A 20,967-nucleotide genomic window follows, 5' to 3' on the forward strand; every position below is an offset into this window, starting at 1 on the left:
ATACCCCCCAAAATTGAAAACGGGATCTTTTTTTTTTTTAAGTTTTATTTATTTATTTTGAGAGAGAGTGAGAGATAGAAGAGAGAGAGAAAATGAGTGGGGGAAGGCAAAGAGAGGAGAGAGAATTCCAAGCCAGCTCCACACCAGCAGTACAGAGCTCCACTTGGGGCTTGAACTCACAAACTGTGAGATCATGATCTGAGCTGAAACCAAGAGTTGAATACTTAACCTACTGAGCCACCCAGGTGCCCGGAAAACAGGGTCTTGAAGAGATAGTTGTATACCATCTTCATAGCAGCACTCTTCACAATTGCTAAAACACAAAGCAACCCAAATATCTGTTGATAAGCTAAATGTGGTATATACATACAATAGAATATTGTTCAGCCTTACAAAGGAAGAAAAATTTCACATATTCTACAACATGAATGAACTTTGAGGATATTACACATGTTAAATAAGGCAGTCACAAAAAGATAAATACTGTATGATTCTACTTGCATGAGATACCTAGAGTAGTCAAAATCATAGAGACAGAAAATAGAATGGTGGTTCCCAGGGGCTGGGGGGAGGGGAGAATGGAAAGTTATTTGTCAATGGGTCGAGTTTCAGTTTTACAACACAAAAAGAGTTACAGAGATTGATAGTGATGATTTGTACAACATAATAAAGGTATTTATCATTCAATTGTACACTTACAAGCATTAACATAACACTCGTTATGTTATATGTATTTTACCACAATAAAAATATTGGCAAAAAGAACTTCACAGGTGATTTTCATGCCCTCCAAGGACTAAAAACTATTAGACTTAATTCTCATCATATAGAGATCCAGGCTGCACACGAATCACTGAAATATAAAGCAGAAATTGATGTGTGTCTTAAGATGTACTGGCAACATATTAGAGGAATTGAGAGGAGGAAAATACTATTTTCTGTTAATGGAATCAGGGCAAAGTCCATAGAAGAGTACAGGACAATGAATCTGGAATTCGAACTCAAAAGACCCGGTTTCCTTGCACCTCCACCACTTACTATGACATGTGACACTGATTAAGCCTCATAACTGCTCAGGCCCATTTTTTCATAAGTAAATGAGGAGGACTGACATCTATGTCACAGGATTATCATGAAGACTTTAAACAATGAAGAGAGATGAAACATGCACAAAGAGTGATACTAGATCAGAGCTGGCAATCAATAAATGATAATTATGTCTGAACCTGAGCTGGCATTGAGTCAGGCCTTGAAGGATGGGTAGGATTTAAACATTCAGAGATGAGGGGGGAAGAGAATTTGGATAGAAAAAATAAAGAGCATTTATGGCCTGTATGGTTTTATAGCTATTTATATGCACACATCATAAAAAATATTTTGGAAACTTTAAAGCCAAACAGGATATGGCTCTTGAGTTCAAGAAGCTAACAGTTACCTCAGTAATTTGTCAAACTAATATAGGCACTTTTTCTTTTTTCTTTTTTTAATTTTTAATGTTTATTTTTGAGAGAGAGAAAGAGATAGAGAGAGACAGAGAGACAGAGTGCAAGTGCAGGAGAGGCAGAGAGAGAGGGAGGCACAGAATCCAAAGCAGACTGAGCAGTCAGCACAGAGCCCGATGTAGGGCTCAAACCCATGAACTGCAAAATCGTGACCTGAGCCCAAGTCAGATGCTTAACCGACTGAGCCATCCAGGGATCCCAACACTTTTTCTTTTCATATTCCTAATGTGCTACATGTGTTTTAATAGGTGTTTTTCTACCTTAACATTTTACATTATAAAAGTAATTGATGCTCATAAAAGTCCAAAAAGGAAAAAGTTATATAAAAATAATATAAAATAAAAAATACATAAAATAAAAATCACTCCTCCCACTTTCTTTCTAATTTCTGTCATCAGAGGTAACTGTGATTAACATTGTGGTATGTCTCCAATCATTTTTTATGCATGTAGAAACACATGACATCTATATCTATAAATGTCTCTATATATGTACATGTATATACATATACACTCTATATATTCTTTTTTGGTCTTCAAATGAAATCATACTTAGCCTACTGTTCTGGAAATTTCTTTTTATCCACATAACAGAGTGTTAATATCTTTCTATGCTAGTATGTATAAAGCAACCTCATTCTATGTAATAGCAGCATAGAATTCCATTTTATGAATGTTCCCTCATTAATTTAATCAGTCCTCTATTGATGCATTTGGATTATTTCCATTGCAAATAATACTGGAATGAATAACTTTTTTTTAATGTTTATTTAATTTTGAGAGAGAAAGAGACAGAGAGAAAGGGACAGAGCATGAATAGGGGAGGGTCAGAGAGAGAGGGAGACACAGAATCAGAAGCAGGCTTCAGGCTCCGAGCCGTCAGCACAGAACCTGTCGCAGCCCAAACCCATGAACCTTAAGATCACAACCTGAATCTCATGGTTCATGAGTTCAAGGCCCTCAGAGGCTCTGTGCTGACGGCTTGGAGACTGACGCCTGCTTCAGATTCTGTGTCTCCCTCTTTCTCTGCCCCTCCCCCACTCACACTCTGTCTCTCTCTGTCTCAAAAATAAATTCACATTTAAAAATTAAAAAAAAAAAAGAGCTGGATACCCAACAAACTGGGCCACCCAGGCACCCCTGCATTCTATTTATTTTTTTTATTTTTTAAAGTTTTTATTTATCTTTGAGACAGAGACAGAGCATGAGCAGGGGAGGGGCAGAGAGAGAGGGAGACACAGAATCTGAAGCAAGCTCCAGGCTCTGAGCTGTCAGCACAGAGCCTGACGCGGGGCTTGAACTCACAGACTGTGAGATCATGACCTGAGCTGAAGTTGGATGCTTAACTGACTGAGCCACCCAGGCGCCCCTCTATTTTTTTAATTTTATTTTGAGATACAGAGAGAGAAACAGCAGTGGAGGGGCAGAGAGAGAGGGAGAGAGAAAGAATTCCAAGCAGGCTCCATACTGTCAGTGCTGAGCCAGGTGCGGGACTCAAACTCACAAATCGTGAGATCACGACCTGAGCCAAAACCAAGAGTCAGTCGCTTAACAGAGCCACCCAGGCACCCCAAGAATTCAAATTCTTAAAAATATATATTAAAATTTTTTAAATTAACTATAAGCAAAATATTAAATTCTTCTAGATTCCTGGATATTTTGTTCCCAAAGCTCTTAGAAATGGCAACCCAGCATGTTTCTCTGACTTTCTGTACCATGTGTCTGCTTTCTCTCTTACCTGTTGATGATGTGGCATGCTGACCTTCAGTAATGATTTAAATTATTAGAACAGAGGTTTTCCCAGGAAGTGGACTCTATGGCAGGAGGATCAATTTCTTATTGACATTTAGAAAAACAAATTTTCATAGAAGAAAAATATATTGATTAAACTGATTGCAATCTAATCATGTAGGATTTGACTCTTGAATACTTTTGGCATGCAACTGCTTCTAACTCAGTGTAGGTACTTCCAAATCCATAGGGCTTAAACCATGATTTCTCTTGGTCTCCAATACCTGACACTTGCTTTTTCCTTTAACAGGATTCATGTATGACTTTTATTCAATCACAGACATGACTCTTGTAATCATGTCTTTCCCCACCACCCCAAGTACCATCTCTAAGAACTTATTCCTGATATTGCCCCTGGTTCAGTACTTTTTCCACTCTCCAATTCTCCATCTTAATCCTGATGATAATTCAACTTTACTTCCTCAAAGACACTTTTTCTCACTTCCAGTTTAGATCAGATTCTCTTGCCATACATGAGTAGGCTCACAGTACTTTTTTTTCTTTTATTTCTCACAGTTCATAATTATATTTGTGTGGTTATTTGGAAAGGCTGCCTCCCACATTCCATGAGCGACAGTTTCTGGTTTCTGCATTAGCTGATCATTTTATTGTCAGAGACTGATATTTAGTAGAGACTCAGTATTTGTTGAATGAATGAATGAATGAATGAAGTCCAAGCTCAAATCCCATCCTCTCCAAAAAGACATTCCTAACCTCTTCAGCCACAGTGATAAATCCCTCTCATGATTTTGAGGCACTTATTGATGGTACCACTCATTTTCCCCATGAAATCATAGATTCATAGAGTTCTATAGGAATTTAGAGGTAGCAATCTTTATATTGTAAATAATGCAATTCATTGAAATAAACTTTTTGCTTTTATTTTTGTGAATACCATCATTAGTGATGGAGGGTTGACTTCTGAAATATTTTGAACAATCTTCGGATTATTTGTATGTGTAGAGATTTTTTCTCATGTTTAGCACAAATCTGTTTTGTGATTTTCACAACAAATTTGGTTCCTAGGCATAAACAAATGAGACCATTCGTTCTTATAAAGATGGTCCTTCAGATAGTCAAAGATTGCTCTCTTGCACAATCAAAACACAACTCCTCCTTCAATTATTGCTATTATGCTGTGGTTTTCAGCCTCTTTCATCAGCCTGATTTATTCTCTTATGAATTTATTCGAGTTTGTCAATGTCCTTCTTAAAATAAAATTAATTTTGTTACCAGTAATTTTATTTTTTCAAAGTTTGCTATTCAAATGTCATGAGATAGTATAAGACTTTAAAATTTCTATAAATTTAGAGGTTCCTTTTTCTAAAAATAAATTTGTGACAATTCGTTAGGTCTTTAAGTTCAAAAATTTGAAAAGTTAATTTTAATTAAGTAACAGACACCTTTTCCTAGAAGCTGTCAAATGGTTACTGGAAGATTGCTTAGATCACATAACCAGTTCTATTCTTATAGCTTAAAATTATCTGACTTGCTCTGACCACTTGCTAGTTGAACTTAAAAAGGTTTTAAACAAATAAGTAACCAAATACTGTGCTTGTTTTGGTGTGAGGAAAAAATTTAGTCCTATGGCTATTATCTGCTAAGGAACCAAACCCAAGGTTTAATAATAATAATCAGCTCTTTCTTGCGCTCAACAAAATGTTTTGATGTGGTTGGTACCAGCCTCTGATGAGGGTATTAGCCTTCATTTAAAAAACAATCATTAGTTGGAGTTAGCATTAGAAACGTTACTAAATTGCTGATAATATCCGTCATTACCAGGTAAAAATTGACATTTTCAGTCCCTTACATATGATTTATCATCAATGCAAAGAATATTATAAGAAATTGTAAAGTTGCTGGATAGTTAAGTCTCAAAAGAAGGCAATAAATGTTACCAAAGAAAAAGTAGCAAATAGAATGATACAGAAATAAGTCAAAAGAGGTAAGGAGGGCTTGAGCTCCTCTACTTCTGAAATGGTTTTACTATCTGGCACATAGTTATGATCTTTAAATGTTTGCTAAATGAATAAAAATGTTCAGGCACTAGGGATAATTCTACAGTGGGGACAATATACTATAAGGAAGGTGGCTGGCTTAACCAGAGTATCTGGTAACTTAATATCAATTTCAATTTTTCTATATTTTCAGTTTCATTATTTTTGAGAACTCAGTGTGAGTTTAACATAGTACTATAGTCGTTAAAAAAATACTCAAATACTTTTTAACATTGTGTAATTCAATCTAGTATAATCCAAATTTATGTATTATATTTTTCACTAGTTACTTTTAATATAAAAAAAAGAAGGAAGAGAAAAAGTTTTAAACGTTCAAAGATGGGATGTTCCTTGAATAAATTGCGCTAGAGCCATATGTACAAATTTGTAGAAATTAATTTATTGACGTAAAAAGATGTTCATGATATTGAGTAAAGAAGAGCTAGTTACAAAATAATATTTAAGGAATAACAACAAAATACACAAGAGTGAGACTGGAAGGGGTTGCAGTAACATGTCAGACAGCTCTGGGTAGTGGTTTTTTATTTCTTTTCCTTTTTCCCTTCCTTCCTTCCTTCCTTCCTTCCTTCCTTCCTTCCTTCCTTCCTTCCTTCTTTCCTTTCCTTTCCTTTCCTTTCCTTTCCTTTCCTTTCCTTTCCTTTCCTTTCGTTCCTTCCTCCTGCTCTCTCTCTTTCTTTCTTTTGAAAAATTCACTTGGGCTATTTATATAACAGTATTTTAAAGTAGCCCATAAATGAGCTCTTGGCCCAGGATAGAGACAGCCATAACAACATGTTCAAGTAACAAAATGAACAAAAGAACCTTTGGAATGCACCTGGTTGTTAAAAAATAACATGTTCTTTTTTTTTTTTTTTTTTTTTAAGATTCTAAGAAACTCAACTTTTTCTTTAAGGACTTTTTTGCTACCTTTCCTACAAAAACTACCAGATTACTTCTTGACCTCTACTTTGAGACCTCTACTTTGAGGAAGTCTTGCTGTACAATATTGACTTAGTAGCTCTGACGCTTACAGGTACTTTTTTTACCTGAACATTATATCCTAAATACTGTAATTCCTGTATTGCTTACACATTTAAATCTATTCCATCCCTGAATTACAGTATATATTCTTTACATAAACTTTCAAGAGAAAAGGCATTCATGATACAATTTTATATTATCTGTCTATATAAAATATATGGATATATCCTATAAGCAATAATTGAAGTTTGAAAAATATTATCACACTTGCAATTTTCATACTTGCAAAGAGCATGTGCTAATTTGAAATTATTTTCAGAAGATCTGTCATAAACCAAATAAGTACGTGAGACAACCCAGGACAACTTCCTAAAATTTTCTTCAAAACGAAGGTAGGTGTTCCCTGTTACCAATGAAAGAGCCTAGCAACAGCTAGTAAGCCTACTCCATTTTATTTATTATGATAGGAGCAGGCATCATAGACATCATGTTAATTGAGGTGAGCACTATAACTTCCAAACTCATTTTAGGTTAAATACAAAAATTCTACACTAAAGTAAAGCTGTTTTGATTTGAGATAAATCTATAATAAATTTGGAAATGTCCATGTATTTATTACTTTACAAGCAATTATTCAGAGTCCGTTATCTGCTGTGCTCTGTTTTAGGCACTGGAGTACAAAAATGAATGTAGTATAAAATTCTTGCCCTGAGGGAGCTCACATTTTAGTGAGGGTGTTGTTTTTTTCTCTTTTGCAGGTATTTAATATATGGTTTTCATATACAGATACAGAAATATTGTGTTACAGGACCCAAAGAAAAAGAAGAAACATTAGTTGCAGACTCTAGAAGTGGGTTTGTCGTGCATGTATTATGAATTGGTTGTTGAATTAAATTAGTGGTTCAGAAGTATCTATTTAAATCCATATTGTTGACATTACAGTGAAAGCAGTGAAACTTGTCAGCAGATGATTAAGTTTTATGGTTGATGTCCACACTTTTGTAGCTTGGGAACAATATCAAGTTTCTGGGAAAAACATCCTTCCTCTCTCCCCACCCTCCCTCTATCATATTAAATCAGGGTCTCAGCCTATTGGTGTTAGTTGTGTTCTCCAAATAAAGATGTATCAAAATCATTCTTTTTTCATTTTCCACTTTATATGAGAAGAGTTACTTCAGGTTTGTTGTTTTTTTTTCTTTCCTCCTGGGACAGGAAGCTTTTAGATTGTTGGTTTATTATATATTCCACCAGGGAAAATCTGCACTTCCTTGGCTACTTTTTCCATTCCCAAGACCACCAGTTAGTGGTATTATTTCTGGTTGAATGGAACACCCTTTACAAGCAGCTGGAGGAGGTGTGCATGTTCCTAGATTACTGGCTTTCCACTGACTAGTCTTTTAGGAAAGCTACACCGTTCCCACGGAAATTAACAACCATTCAACTCGGACTGGCTTGAAATCTTAAGGCCAAAGTTGGGGGGGGGGGTGGGAAATTGGATCTTTATGGGTTGGGTTACTGCTTGAGGAGGGCAGGCGGGAGTTTGTGAATGGATAAAATGTCAAAATGGGACTTTATTAAACGACTCATTAAAACTGCACGAAAAATGAGTCTCCTCTGGTCCCAAAGGATTAAAAAAAAAAAAAAAAGCTTCAAAAACCCAACTTCAAACAAAATTTAGGAAATGTAGGAGGCATAAATTCCGTCTGGGTGTTTGCAAGACCACCTCCCCTGTCGCCTCAAGCCAAAAACTGGGCATAGGTGTGAGAATTTTGCAAAAACAGCTTCCAAAACTATTTTTCGATGCGAAATGGTGCACCCCAAGAACTTCAGGGTGGAAAGCAAGTCAAGCAGCCGAACGTTCTCCCTAGACTGCTAACCTTTCCGCCTTTCCCACCCCGCCACTCCCCCTTCGCCGCAGCCTCCAGCCAGGGGGCGTTTGTTTACGTGACGTCAGCCGTAGTAAGCAGTCCCCGCCCCCGTTTCCCTCTGGCCGCCTCGTTTCCCGCGCCGCGGCGCTTCTCCCCTTAAAAGGACAATAGAGGCCCCGGGAGCGCGCGCGGCCGCCGGGCCTTCTCCCCTCCCAGCCCTCAACGCGCGCGCGCCCGTATGCAAATAAGTTCGATTCAGGAGAATTTTGTACCAGGAGACGCGCGTGCGCAGAGGGAAAGCGGAATCTACACCTTCCCGGCCAGCGGTAGCAACTGCAGAACTGCAGGAGACAATCTTTCTAGACAAGGCAGTTGAGGAGGAGGGAGCGATTAGGAGGGGGGGGGGGCTGGCTTGGCGTGCACTCCAGACCTCGGGAACGTTATTGTGCGTGGAACGGCTGATTTTGGAAGGTGAGTGACTCTCACCATTACTCTGGTGCAAAACTGTCTCACGAGGCTTTGATTTCAGAGTGTGTTTTTTTTTTTTTTCTCTTTTCACCTCCCCCCCCCCACCCCCCAGTCCTTCCACACACACACGCACACATACACACGCACGCACAGGAAGTTTTGTCTTGGAGATGGCATTGCTGGGAGCAATGTTCTCGTGATCTTCAGACCCCGGGTTCTTTTGTATACACGTTTAGTTTGCCTTTTCTAATTGGGTAGGGTAGTGGAGGCAAACCGAAAGTCTTGGGGTGGGGGAAGTGAGTGGAGGCTGCAAACGACTGAGGAGTCGCCGGAGTTGAGGGATCCACGTTGAAGGTGACAATGACTTTTCTTAGCCGTAGTGTTCTCTGGCGAAAAGGAGGCGGGTGGCTGGAAGGCCCAAGAGGAAAACGACTTGCTGGCAATCGCGAAGGGGCCCCGGGCCGGTGCATCCGCGTGGGCGCGCGCCTCGGGAGTGGTCGGGCGCCGTGGTTGAACCTCGTGGTTTAGTTTCGTTGCAGCCCCCCCTGCGCCTGTTTGAGAAGGGTGGACAATGAGCGCCGTAGGCTCGGAAACTTAAGTTGCCGTCTACTTGCGAGCTGGCGGGCGTGAGAGGGTTTAAATCGGCCTTTTGGGTCAGCGCCGGGGGTGGCCGGAGTGCACGCGGCGTGGCGTTGTTTGCCGAACTCCGGAGGGATGCGGATGCGACAATGAGAGCAACACGCGGCCGCTCTGAAGCAGCCCGGCTCCCAAACGCCTCCCCCCCCCCCACCCCCCGGACCGCGCCCAGGCAGCGCGGGGGGCCAATGTGTCTGTGGAGCCTCAAGTTTTGTTCGCAATTTAGTCACCTGTAGCGTAGATGTGGGCGCCACGGTGAGGGCTTTCTGAGGCGACTGTGTGCGGCTTAAGATGGCCAGTCATAGCCAAGTTGACTTGGGGATGGAGGCAACGGCGTTGTCTGCGCCGAAGGAGTGAGAGAACTCCGGAGGGCACTGCTTTTTGTGCTCTACATGACAGACCACGTGCTTGGGGCTGCGACCCTGGTTTTCGCCGGAGGTCTCTGTGAGTGTCCAGATCCGGGCCGGCAGCGAGATGCGGGCGCTGTCGGGGCCGGCCGGCAGGACAATGTGATTTGCTGATGATGGCGTCTTGCCAGTTTAAAAAGCAGAGTGAAAGTCGCCAACTCTCCGCTGATGCGGGGCGGGCAATCGGCGTTTCTCATCAAGGACACTGCAAAACTTTGATTAAATGGGCCTGCTGCTGAGGGGAGGACGGGGGGAGAGGCTCCGGACTCTCGGGGCGCGGGGTCTGGACCTCTCCCCGGGGTGATCGTCAAGTGTCTCGCCTCTGAGAAACAATCCGACATCCCTGATGCTGCACGTAGGCAGCGCCCGGCTGGACAGAAAACAAAGAGCTGCATGTGCCCGTGCGGGCCCCGCCGGCGCTCGGGGCGGCCGCCGGGCTGAGGGCCGTGTCGGCCGGGTCCCCCTAACTTCGGGCGAGTTTCGAGAGGGGCTTTTGTCCCTCAGCCCCTCGCGGGGAAACTTTGGCGGCGGTGCTCGCATGAGGTGCCATGCTGGTGCGCGGAGAGGCGGCGTGCTCCGCGCTCCGGGCGGGCGGGCGGGGAGGCGGCGGTCTCGGGGCCCCCGCGCTTCAGCACGGGCGTCGAGGGCCGCGACAGCCGAGGGGCCGGGAGAGCGTGGCCCCGACTTCTTGGCCCGTTACCCGTGGTCCGGAGCTTGTGTCTGGGAGGTCTGTGGATTCGCCTTTGAAGTCGAACTGTTGCCATGTTTGAATTACGTCAGGGCAAAGCCATGAGGAGGAACAAGCCCCGGCAGCGCGGCGTGCGGGAGGCGCGGCCTGCGGGAGGCGCCGGGCGGGCGGGCGGGCGTGCGCGGGGGCCCGTTGTTCCGGCGCAGGTGAGGGAGGAGGCGGCGAGGGACGCGGGTCACCTCCTGCCGCCCTCGCCCAGGCGAGCGGCTCTCCGCAGGAACTTTCTTCCCGACCCAAGTTGTTCTATTTACCAACAAACCCACCGGGGAGCGTTTCTATTTGCTGCCGTGGTGCCTCTCTCGGCCGTCATCGCTTGCCCGAGGGGGAAGCGCGTGGGGGGGGGGGGCGGCGAGGGCCGCAGGAGGACTGGGGAGAGGCATTTTGCTGCTTTCGTGGAAGCCGGCGCATGCGGCGAGCACCCCCAAACCCTCGTAGCCGAGCCGTGGCTCGCGCTTTCAGGGGACCCAGCCCCGACGACACACGAAAAAACCACCGTGAGGAAGTTTCGGGGCTCCCCGTTGTCCTACAAAGGGAAGTGAGGACTGTGGCTGAATTGTGCGTGCCGCTGTTTTCTTTGTGTGTTTACGTGTGGGAGGGGGATCCGGGAGGGGCGAGGTTTGTTTTGGTTGCGGGTGGGGTTGGTTTATTGGGGTGGCAGGGCGGTGCAGAGTTTGTTCTGGTAACGAGACCTAGTAGATTTCTTTGTTTTTATTTTCTCCGTCTAACCTTGGGTAACTACAGACAACTGGAAAGACTAGGAATTAGTGACTAGAACAACACGGATCCTGTGCGAGACAGTTTTACCCCAGCAATACTCCCCCTGCCCCCACACCTCGGGTTGTCCTAAGGAAGATTGAAAAGAAAAAAACTTTTTTCTTCGTTTTAATTTTAGTAATTAAAAATATGAGTTTGACCTTGTCATTAGAAGTACACTGAAAGCACCTGTTTTTGTACTGGAGTTTGCCAGACTTGAAAAGCCTTTTAATAATGTATGTCGCAAAACCGAACACGTTTTTTTAGTTGCTCAATCTAAATTAAATTAAAGTCTGGGAGTTTGTTTCCGTAGGAGTTGGAGAAAAGCCTGATGGCATTTAAAATATTTATATAATGATTTGGGGAAGGGGAAAATCGCCCCTTTGCCCTAAAGGTATGCCGGCTCAATGTTTGGTGATTGTTCACTGCTTTATCTTAGGATGACCTTGAAGAAGCTAGCACGCGGAGAATTGGGCCTTGGAGATTTTATATGGGGTTTGGGAAGGAAGCTGCGGGGGGGGGGGGGGGTGACAGGGTAAAAGGCTGGATGTCCCTGCTAGCTTCTTCCTAGTTCCTATAAACTGGGGTTGACCTTCTGGTTACCCCTCTTAGATTTTCTTTTCAAGCCAATCTTTTTTTTTTTTTGGTATGTGGCCCCAGGCATAGCTCAAAAATTATGCTGGTTTGACACATGGATGCTTCTTTGGTATTTGGGGTTTGCCTGCAGTCTAGACATCCGATAAGCAGCACTGTATCTGCTGCTGCTTTCCTGATTTCTCCTGCATTTGGATCATGTTTAAGGGTTAGAATCTAAAAGTGGTCGTTACCAGAAAATAGTATCTTTAGATGCCACACCCAGACCAAAAATCTGTACAGATTGTGCTTCTCATTGTTTTGTTATTAAACAGACATGTTTCTCCCATGTTTTGGTGACCAAAGTACAAATACTTAAAGGCAACTTTTAATACTATAGTAACAGTACATATCTGCAGTGGATAGGAAGAACATGTCAAGAAAGTGAAAAACTTTGTATGGCTTTCCCTTTGGGCATTTATTTCTCTGTGATTATTTAAGATGCATAAGAGATGTTTTGTAAGCACACTAAGATTCGTTAATTTGTTTTTCTTAATCAGTATTTTATACCTGGGTTTACAGCTAGAATTTCAATATCCTGGGAAATTTCAAATAGAGCTTAATTTTTGTTTTAAATATCACATGATATGTGCAACGGAGATTTGGTTTATCAAGGTGAATGAGTTGAGAGTGGGAAAGACCAATAGACAAGGTCTACTGTTTTCCTTCTTGCATTACTTTTTGCGGGAGTTCGGTGATGAAAAGTTCAATAGGTAGTGTATTCTAGAACCTTGGTGGGCAGCAGGCCTCAAGACTGCTGTTGCATAGTTTTCTTAACTGTAGATCGGGAACCTGGATGGCTCGTTTTTTTCCCCCGAGTTGTAATGAGGCCCTAGAAAAAGCTGGCTCATGGGGCTCAGACTCTAGCAGATTTATGTGAAAAAGCAATTTGATAATGATTTTCCATGTAAAATCAGTTTTTCACCGGTGAAAGCTTAAGCTTAATTTGAAATCTAAACCAACTTCATAAGCTTTATTAGGACAAGTTAGTTAATTTACCATGCCAACACATAGTAGGTTGCTTCAAAAATATAACTTTTTTTCTTCCTTACTGGTGCTGGGAATATAATTGGCTGAGAAAGAAGGGAACACCTTCGTTGAAGTACTAGTTAGTTTGGAAGTCTTGAGTTAAAATGCCTAGGTTGCAAGGCTGTGCTCATGTTAAATAAGTCACTTTGTGGTCATCTGCAAAATAGCAATACCTACTTCATAAGGTTGTAAATAATTAAGCAGGTAATATGCTTGGTAAATACTGGCTGTTCTCACAACTTTGGGAATAGACATTTTACAGGAGACAAAACTGAGGCCTGGGGCCAGTGACATTGCTGGGGGAAATATTCAGTAAATGTTGAGTGGAAAGAATGAGTATCTTTGGCCCTCTTCCCCACCTTCAGAAACTGGTTCTGGGAAGACATTATTCTGATTCAACCATTTTACATCAAAAACTCTTGTGGAAATGGAGAAGATGCCGTTTTCTGTTTTCCTGATTTCTCTTGTCCACAAGAGACCTGGATTTCCCATACTTAATTTTGACTCTGGGAGGTTATAAATTGAAAATATTTCATTGTCTTTTAGCTCTTCAGTTTCTGTTTTAGTTGAGTCTGCAACTAAGATTTTCTGTATTATGGAAATGATCTGGGAATGCATCTAGTCCAAGAGAAGGCAGTTTGTTTTCAAGGGAGGTTTTCTTTTTGCACCAGAAGTACGAAAGTTGCACTTAATCTAAAATGATGCGTTTCTAGCTTTGTATTGTTTCCACCTATTATAAGTTTGATTTATTTTAATGTTATTTTAATTTGGTTCATGTTAACGTATGGTGAGTTTAAACAGCTCTCGTTTTGAGATTTATTTTGCCCCTGATCTTTTCCTCCCCACATACTTGCTTCAAATAAGCAATAAGTATTTTTCTACCAGTTGTTAGGAAAGCATTGAGTTATTTATTATTAATCTTCTCTAATTAAAGTAATTCACTTGGTTTACATTTCCTGTAAAGCTTTGAACCTCACAATTTTTTTTATACAAAAGTCTCTAGACTAAATGTTAAAGAAAAATGACTCCATTAAATTAAAAACACTAGTTTTTAAATACACCTCTTTATTGTGGACACTGTTTCCCATTCTGTGCATTAAATATACTATTCAGATCTGTTTTGCCTATCCCAGTCTTCAGGTATTAACAAATTCTGCCAGTGTCTGTATACCATGTACAGTCAGCACCTGGTTGTAATATAAGACTTAGTTCCTGCCTTGCAACAGTTTACCATTGAGTAGAGGAGATAATAGAGCAAACAAGTATGTGAAAATCTTGTGTTAGGTGTTACAATACACATATAGACAGATTTTGTTAAAAATTCTTAATTCCTGAGTTAAGGGGATGAGGGAGAAACCATCTCAGGTAAAACAACCTGAGTAGAGATGTGGCTAGTTAATAAAGTTGGTTTGACAATCCTGGAATATCAGGATTCCAAGTTCGGAGCAGCTGGTAGGCAGGGCCAGATCCTGAAAAGCTTTGCATTTCTTGCCAAGAAGTTTAGATATTATCCTGAAGCCCATGTTGATACTTTGGAAGAGATGATTGTTTGAGCTTTAGGAAGGGATCCCCTGTTTGAAGGTTCTGAGGAAGTCGGTTATGAGGCTCCAGCACCACGATGAAGGACAAATAGGCAGCAGGGACAGAAGGGACATGGACCAGAGAAGTGAAGGAAGAAACAGAATTTTTAAGGATTTCATAGTGGACATGTTGAGGGTCATGCAGAAGATGAGAAGGGAGAGCCCAGTTGACTTCCAGATTTTTTGTGTGACTGTATATGTGGTGACCAAGGTTAGGTGAACACTGGAGGAACATGTTTGAGAGAGAAGATTATGTAATTAATTTAGAATGTTTAAAGGTTGGGACTTGCCAGTCCTTGTGTTGGTGCTTTACAGATCGTACTCAGAAGAGTTGGGATTTATCCTTATTTTATAGGTGAGGAAATGGAAGGGTCAGACAGCTTAAGGAAATTTTCTGCGGTTTGGGTCAGACCAGATAGGTATGGCTATACCCCCTTTCTTAACATTTTTCTCAAGTTCAGAAAGGAGAACAGCTTCACAGAACGAATATAGTCCAATTTCATGATGTTAAAATCTCCTAGAAAAGACCCAAGTTTCTCTTCGCACAAACCGGAACTTAAAAGAAAGCCTTCAGAAATCAGGATTCTACCCTTAGTTTAATTTGTTGGACAATATCCTGGGATAGTGTTTATATATTTTTTAAAAATGTTTATTTATTTATTTTGAGAGAGAGAGTGTGAGTGTGGGAGAGGTAGAGAGACAGGATGGGAGAATCCCAAGCAGGCCCCGTGCTGTCAGTGAAGAGCCTGACGCGGGGATTGATTCCACGAACTGTGAAATCATGACCTGAGCCGAAATCAATAATTGGACACCTAACTGACTGAGCCACCCTGGTGCCTTGAGTTTATATTTCTGTGTGTAAGTCCTATAAGTTCAAGGGAATAAGTGGTAGACACTGGTGTTTTCATATTCTTGATTCACAGCATCCCTGGAAAGTGGAAGTGAGATTTCACCCTAATATTGCAGAGGGGCAAATAAAATTAGAAGTGACTTCCTAGTCAGTTGTAAAGACAAACGCAGAATTAGACTCCCAACTTGACTCATTATAGTGCTTTTTTCACCAGACTCAACAGTAGTTACATTTCTTAACTGATTATTTGCTTAATCATCTAAGAGAAGATTAATACTATCTCCCCAACCTTTAGTTTTTTCATCCACTGGAATCACTCTTAATCTAGAATCGGCATACCCAGTGTTTTTTCACACTATCAAAATGGGAGGACCTAGTATTTTTTTACACTGGCTGAAACTCCAGAGACCTGGATTTGTGATTTTTTTTTTTATTTTTAACCTATGCTATTTCAGTTGAAGACTTTATTTCTGAGTTTGACCTCTTTCCTGTAGGATGAGTTCTACATTCTTCTGCTAAGTGTGGGTTTCGTAGACAGCCATAATAAATACTTTACCGTATAATTTCTCAGAGACTAGGTGCATTTTTGGAGAAGCCATTGGCAAACAGGTGGGGTTTACCATCCTTTCTCAGTTTTCCTCTAGGCAAGTTAAAATTTGTCCCTTAAAAGTGAGTAAAGGAAATTCAGAACTTCTGATGCTGGGATGTGGACTAGTGTCTGGCAACAGGTAAGAGGAAATAATCGTGTTCAATAGCTCCATGACTTTCCTTAAGCGCTGATGACACAGGTCTTATTGTTAGGGCACATTGCAACCAAGTGGCCTAGCAGCAGAACACAAAACACACTTAGTCCTGGTTGACTCTTTATGTGAAGTGTTGCTCCAGTTACACTGTTAGTGTTTACTGGATCCTGTACTTACAGGTGATTAAAGATAGCATACCACTGACTAAAAATGGTGTCGCGGGTGGCATTAAAAATTACAGCAACTAAGGGTTGCTCATAACTTTTGATCATGGGTGTTTTTTCGTGTTTATATCTCTTCCTTTCCCGTCATCCTGTCATTTAAAGTTCAGCCCTAAAGAAATGCCATCTCCTTCACTTCGAAGTTGTCTTTGGTTGCTTGGTTCCTTTTGTCTTTGTTCACTGCTGCTTCCTTCCCACTTTACAAATCTTTTGCTTGTCTCTTTGCAGCTTCCTTCCCATTCTACTCTATGTCTATTCTGTACTCTCTGCTGTGGACTATGTTTCCCACTGGGTATCTCTCCATCTGTATGTCTTTGAGGAAGTTTGTTTAAGCTCTCTGAGCTGTTTCAGCTACTACCACTTTGGTTAAGTCAAGGTGTGCGATGATAACTAAGGTTTTGGGGCATGGTGCTAGAAGGGAGTAGTAAAGTGAAAGTAATCTTCCTTCATTCTTGCTTCCCTCAGAGGCAACCACTAGTTATTCGTTTTTAAAAATATATTTTAGAAAGTCAGTTTATGTACTTAAAGTCCCATTTAAAAAAACCCATTATGGGATTGTACTGTATAGTTGTTACTCAACTTGCTTAATATTACAGACAAGATATCTTGGATAGTTCCCATGCTGCACATGTTACATATCTATTGCATTCTTTTTTCTTTTTTTAACTTTTTTTTAAATGTTTATTTTTGAGAGAGACAGGCAGAGACAGAGACAGAGCACAAGTGGGGGGAGGGGCACAGAGAGAGGGAGACACAGAATCCAAAGCAGACTCCAGGCTCTGAGCTGTCAGCACAGAGCCCGACGCGGGGCTCGAACCCACCGACCGTGAGATCATGACCTGAACCGAAGTCGGACGCTTAACCGACTGAGCCACCCAGGCGCCCCTTGCGTTTTGAGTTTTGAAAGGTATTTTTGAAAGTAAGAAAAACTTTACATCCTGAAAGGAATCTAGAAAGTGGAATTGGGAAGTTATATTTAGGAGGAACTATTGGTGTCCTTCAAAGTGTACCAAAAAAGGTGAGCCTATTGGATGTTGTATTTATCATAACAAAATAAATCTCTGTTTTCCTTGATGTTAAATTATCACCCTTGTAAGATTTAAAAGATAAGACAATACTCTGCAGAATTAAGTTCTTCACCTCCCTGTCTCCAATTCCATATTTAAAAGGGTACTTAAAAACTTTAAAATTTGCATTTTACTACTCTTCATACTGTTTCCTTGTTAAAAAAAGTTTTATTTATTTACGTAATCTCTACACCCAACATGCGGCTCGAACTCCTGACCCTATGATCAAGAGTTGCACTCTCTTCTGACTGAGCCACTCAGGTCCCCCTCTTGATACTGTTTCCTGATTAAAGTCAGGCTTAAAGTGAATTTAGTGTTGTTAAAAGATCATCTTTAAACTTAGAATTAAAGGGGTGCCTGGGTGGCTCAGTCGGTTAAGCGTCCGACTTCGGCTCAGGTCATGATCTCGTGGTCTGTGAGTTCAAGCCCCACGTCAGGCTCTGTGCTGACCTGACCGCTCAGAGCCTGGAGCCTGTTTCAGATTCTGTGTCTCCCTCTCTGTCTGACCCTCCCCCGTTCATGCTCTGTCTTTCTCTGTCTCAAAAATAAATAAACGTTAAAAAAAAAAATTAAAAAAAAAAAAGAAAACATGTTTAAAAAAAATAAATAAACTTAGAATTAAATATTATACCTTCAATATTAGCTATTGCTGTGAAGATTCCTTTTGTTTCCATTTATATTACATTGCACTTAGTAAACCTATGTGTGTTGAATTAAGTGTAAAATATATCATCCCTGCTCTTTGGCTTCATAATCTCTTTAGAATTGGTCCTTTTTTTTCTCCTTTATCATTTTTTTAAAATATATATTGTCAAATTGGTTTCCAAAAAATATGCGACGCTTCACAAATTTGCGTGTCATCCTTGTGCAGGGCCCGTGCTATCAATCTTCTCTGTATTGTTCCAGTTTTAGTATATGTGCTGCCGAATCACACTAGAATTGGTCCTTTCGATGGGGCTGCTGGCTGGCTCAGTCAATTGGCAAGAGCATGAGTTCAAGCCCCCCATGTAGGGCCTACAGATTACTTTATAAAAAAATAAAGAATAGATTTGCTCCTTTTTTTTTTTTTAAACAGTTTGCCCCCACACTTTCCTTGTTTTAACACTAAGGTTGCATTCCCCATCCTTTCGTTAATTTGATCATTAGATTTATATGAAATGTACAGCTTTAAAGTGAAAAAAAAAAACAACCAATTAATCATATTTTAGAATTAATTATTGCATTTTCAAAAATTCACTTTTTGTTGTCTATGTTACAATATTTGCCCATATAATTACAGTTATTTCTCTTCTAGTTTTTGCTGACTTAACAATTTAATCTTGTTAACTTTGGGAGATTGAATTAATTTGGACAGAACAGTAATTTAGCTGGTTGATTCGTGTTTGTTACAGTTTTTTTTTTTTAACATTGAGAGTGTGCATGCGAGCAGGAGAGGGGGCAGAGAATCCCAAGCAGGCTCTGCCCTGTCAGCGCACAGCCCCATGATGTGGAGCTTGAACCCACAAACCATGAGATCATGATCTGAGTTGAAATCAGGAGTCAGATGCTTACCTGATTGAGCCACCCAGGTGCCCCTGACTGTTTTTTAAAATTTGTGGTTGTTTGCTGATAGCAGCCAAAGAAATAATGTTAATGAAAGTGCCTTGTAAAACATGAAATGTTGTATAAACAACTTTTTTTAAAAAACAGCTTTTTAAAAAAGTTGAATCAGCACGTTTATTGAGTACCTACTAAGTGACTGGCATTATTCTAGATGTTGAGGTTACAAAGATATATAAAGACAGGAGAATTAGTAACCCAGTCTGTTTTCATTTCTGTTTTTAAAGTTTATTCATTTATTTTGAGAGAGACAGAGACACAGGGTAGAATCCGAAGCAGGCTCTGAACTGTCAGCACAGAGCCTGATTTGGGGCTCAAACCCATGAACCCATGAGATCATGACCTGAGCTGAAACCCACGAGTCAGACACCCAACTGAGCTACCCAGGTGCCCTAGTCTATTTTCTTTTCTTTCTTTTCATCTTTTCTTATTAATTAATTAATTTAGAGAGATTAGGTCTTTTTTTAAAGATTTTTTATTTTTATCATTATTTTTAATATAATTCATTGTCAAATTGGCTTCCATACAACACCCAGTGCTCATCCTAACAAGTGCCCTCCTCAGTGCCATCACCCATTTTCCCTCTCCCCCACCCCCCTATCCACCCTCAGTTTCTTCTCTGTATTTAAGAGTCTCTTGTGGTTTGCCTCCCTCCCTCTCTGTTTATAACTTTCTTTCCCCTTCCCTTCCCCCATGGACTTCTGTTAAGTTTCTCAAGACACACATGAGTGAAAACTTATGATATCTGTCCTTATTGACTTAATTCACTCAGCATATTACCTTCCAGTTCCATCCGCATTGCTGCAAATAGCATGATTTCATTCTTTCTCATTGCCAAGTAAAATTCCTTTGTATATATAAACCACATCTTTATCATCCATTCATCAGTTGATGGACATTTAGGATCTTTCCATAATTTGGCTGTTGTTGAAAGTGCTGCTACAAACTTTGGGGTACATATGCTGTTGTGTATCAGCACTCCTGTATTCCTTGGGTAAATTCCTAGTAGTGCTATTGCTGGGTCATAGGGTAGTTCTATTTTTAACTTTTTGAGGAACCTTCATACTGTTTTCGAGAGCAACTGCCCCAGTTTGCATTCCCACTGGCAGTGCAAGAGGGTTCCCATTTCTCCACAACCTCCATCCTCACCCGCTAGAGACTTTTTTTTTTAATGTTTATTTTTGAGAGAGAGAGTCCTAGAGTGAGTGGGGGAGAGGCATAGAGAGAGGGAGACACAGAATCCAAAGCAGGATCCATGCTCTGAGCTGTCAGCACAGAGCCCAGTGTAGGGCTTAAACTCAAAAACCTTGAAATCATGACCTGAGTTGAAGTCAGATGCTTAACTGACTGAGCCACCTAGGCATCCCTATTTTCATTTTTAAAAACAAGCTTACTGAGATATAATTCACACACTGTAAAATTCACTTTTAAAGTATGCAATTCAGTGGTTTTTAGTATACTTACAGTTTTGCATCCATCACCATTATCTAATTTTAGAAGACAAATGGCAGTTTTTAATAATCATTTTAAGTCTTTACTCATTTTTGGCTCTATCTCAAAACTTAATTTTCTTCTGTTTTCCCCACATGCTTAAGAGCGAGATGTATGTGTCCACTCTCTTCTATAATTATTCATCAATTAGGGAGCAGATGGTAATAACTTCCTTCTATTAAAACTGCTGAATTAGGGGCGCCTGGGTGGCTCATTTGGTTAAGAGTCTAACTTTGGCTCAGGTCATGATCTCGCGGTTTGTGGGTTCGAGCCTGGCGTTGGGCTCTGTGCTGACAGCTCAGAGCCTGGAGCCTGCTTCGGATTCTTTGTAACCCTCCCTCTCTGCCCCTCCCCCACTTGTGCTCTGCTCACTCTCTCTCAGAAATAAACAAACATTGGGGCGCCTGGGTGGCTCAGTCGGTTAAGCGTCCGACTTCAGCCAGGTCACGATCTCGCGGTCCGTGAGTTCCAGCCCCGCGTCGGGCTCTGGGCTGATGGCTCAGAGCCTGGAGCCTGTTTCCGATTCTGTGTCTCCCTCTCTGCCCCTCCCCCTTTCATGCTCTGTGTCTCTCTGTCCCAAAAAAATAAATAAACGTTAAAAAAA

At 41.1% G+C, this 20,967-nt stretch overlaps 1 long non-coding RNA gene and 1 other non-coding gene across 2 annotated transcripts; one reads left to right on the top strand and one right to left on the bottom strand.

Annotated features, from left to right (window-relative positions):
• Positions 1 to 6,587: 6,587 nt before the first annotated feature.
• LOC147579239 (uncharacterized) lies at positions 6,588 to 7,405 on the top strand. The gene is made up of 2 exons (XR_015253149.1): positions 6,588 to 6,662; positions 7,029 to 7,405. It is a non-coding gene; the product is annotated as an uncharacterized LOC147579239 (long non-coding RNA).
• Positions 7,406 to 18,099: 10,694 nt separating this feature from the next.
• On the bottom strand, positions 18,100 to 18,207 carry LOC112868079 (U6 spliceosomal RNA). The gene has a single exon (XR_003224257.1). It is a non-coding gene; the product is annotated as a U6 spliceosomal RNA (small nuclear RNA).
• Positions 18,208 to 20,967: the final 2,760 nt, after the last annotated feature.

The sequence above is a fragment of the Puma concolor genome, chromosome B4, assembly GCF_028749965.1.
Source record: "Puma concolor isolate L17-30 chromosome B4, mPumCon1.1.hap2, whole genome shotgun sequence".
NCBI lineage: Eukaryota > Metazoa > Chordata > Mammalia > Carnivora > Felidae > Puma > Puma concolor.